Source organism: Centrocercus urophasianus, unplaced genomic scaffold (assembly GCF_019232065.1).
Source record: "Centrocercus urophasianus isolate 14NV4802_14NV808 unplaced genomic scaffold, USGS_Curo_1.0 seq_17, whole genome shotgun sequence".
NCBI lineage: Eukaryota > Metazoa > Chordata > Aves > Galliformes > Phasianidae > Centrocercus > Centrocercus urophasianus.
The window spans coordinates 34,070,692-34,072,750 of record NW_024884722.1 but is presented as its reverse complement, the minus strand read 5'-3'; positions in this window follow the sequence as shown (position 1 = coordinate 34,072,750).

Here is a 2,059-nt window from a genome sequence, read left to right as displayed (position 1 = left end):
TCCACACAGCCTATGGCAGGTCTCAGTATTGACAGGGACAGTAATTTCCACTCCTTAAAGGAAAGAAGCATCCCATAAGAGTGACCCGAGGCTGCTAGTCTCTGGCTTGAATGTCATACTTGAGAGCATTTTTCCCAAAAAAGGGGAGATCCAGGTACGTGTGTTATTGGAAGATGAGAAGAGATGGTCTACGGGAGCTATGGGAGACACGCAAACTCAAAAATAAAGCAGATCACATTCAGAATCCCTGAAGACTCTATCCCATAAGTTTCTAGAAAGGTTTCAGTGGGATGTGAAAGATACTTTCCAAGTGGGATGTTTCAGGGTTGATCCAGCTACAGTGGAGTCTGCTGATTTTTCACCATTTATCTTCTTATTGCTCATGGCTGAAATATATCTGGGATTTATTTGTTGGAGGATGTACATAGTTTTTGGGTCTGTGTTGCTATCCACTAGGAACCTGTATCTTTGCAAATCAAAAATAATGTTTTCTTTTAAGTTAGGATGCGAGTTTCAGCTTTCCAGTTTTCCTGAAAATCCTCCTTGCTCTCTGTAGTGGAAATGCTGAGCCACAGGCTGAAGCAGTCACTGAGCAGCTTGTGGGAAGGCAGGGCCAACCCAAGGGAGCTCAGGTGCAAGCAGTGCACCTGAATGACAGCAAGGGGCAGAGCCAGGATCCCTTTCAAAGTCCTCTTTGAAGGGCTGGTGGTGGAGGTGAGGTTGTCTTTTTCAGGTGTTCTAAAGGTAAGCAGCTCTTTTCCTTTGTTTATGTATCTGTGGCTGTTGTGTTTGGGCTTGTTCTCATTTGCTGTAACCTAAGACTTTGCCACCCTGCTATTATGATCCTGTTATAGCATTATGCTCTCCAAAATTCATCAGCCAACTGTAGAGCAAAGAGGGAATCTCTGTTCTCTAAAGGAGGGGAAATGTTACCGCACAAAAGTGAGTCCTGCCATTGCCCTGATTTTAAACAAATGAAAGCAGGACATCAGGAACATTTAATAAGGTAAAATAACAGAGCTGGCAAAGCTGTTGCTCTTGCTAGAGCCCAGAATACAGCTGACCTCTTTGTAAGTGTCTAAAAACAATGTTAGACTACTTTGGAGAAATCCTATTTGGCTTGACAGGGATGCCTTCTGTTGTATGTTGTACGCTAGCAGGAGAATTAGCAATAGGTTTTCCCATATTTCTTGGGGTCAGGATCCCTCTGGAGAAGGGTCCCAAATGTGCAAAACAAGAGCTTAGGGCTTGCACTGTCTGAATGTTGGGTGTGGAAGCAGGAACTGCTACCACTCAGTCATTCAGCTGTTAAAAATCAAGTCCTCATTCTCTTAAAATGGCCATGATGGTAGCAGTTTTCTCCTTGGAGAACTGATGACAGGCTCTTCTCATGGTGGGACCAGCCCTAAATGCTGTATCACCCTGTCTGTCCTCTTACTTTTCACCCTAAGACATCTTAAGTGGGATCAAGTGGGGAACAAAGGTCATACATTTACCGCAAAAGTGCTTCCTGCACTGACAAGGAAATAAATATTGGCCAAAGAGATGGAGGAAAAAAAACACTCAAACTCTTGATTTTTTTAATGTAAACGTATAGAAGTACAACAGTATTTTCTGCTGTGTACAAATGCCAGTGCCACCAAAATGCATATTGAAAACTCTTAGCATTGCCAAGCAGTTTGTGACATTGACTGCGTGACAGAATCACAGAATGGCCAGAGTTGGAAGGGACCTCAAGGATCATGAAACTCCAACCCCCTGCCACATGCAGGGCCCCCAACCACCCTATTTAATACCAGACCAGACTGCCCAGGGCCCCATCCAATCTGGCCTTGAACACCTCCAGGGATGAACAGGGCATCCACAGCCTCTCTGGGCAGCTGTTCCAGCACCTCACCACTCTCTCTGTAAAGAACTTCCCCCTGACATCCAACCTAAATCTTCTCTCCTTCAGCTTCAAACCATTTCCCCTTGTCCTGCTGTTATCTACCCTTTCAAAGAGTTGATTCCCCTCCTGTTTGTAGGCTCCGTTTAGGTACTGAAAGGCTGCAATGAGGTC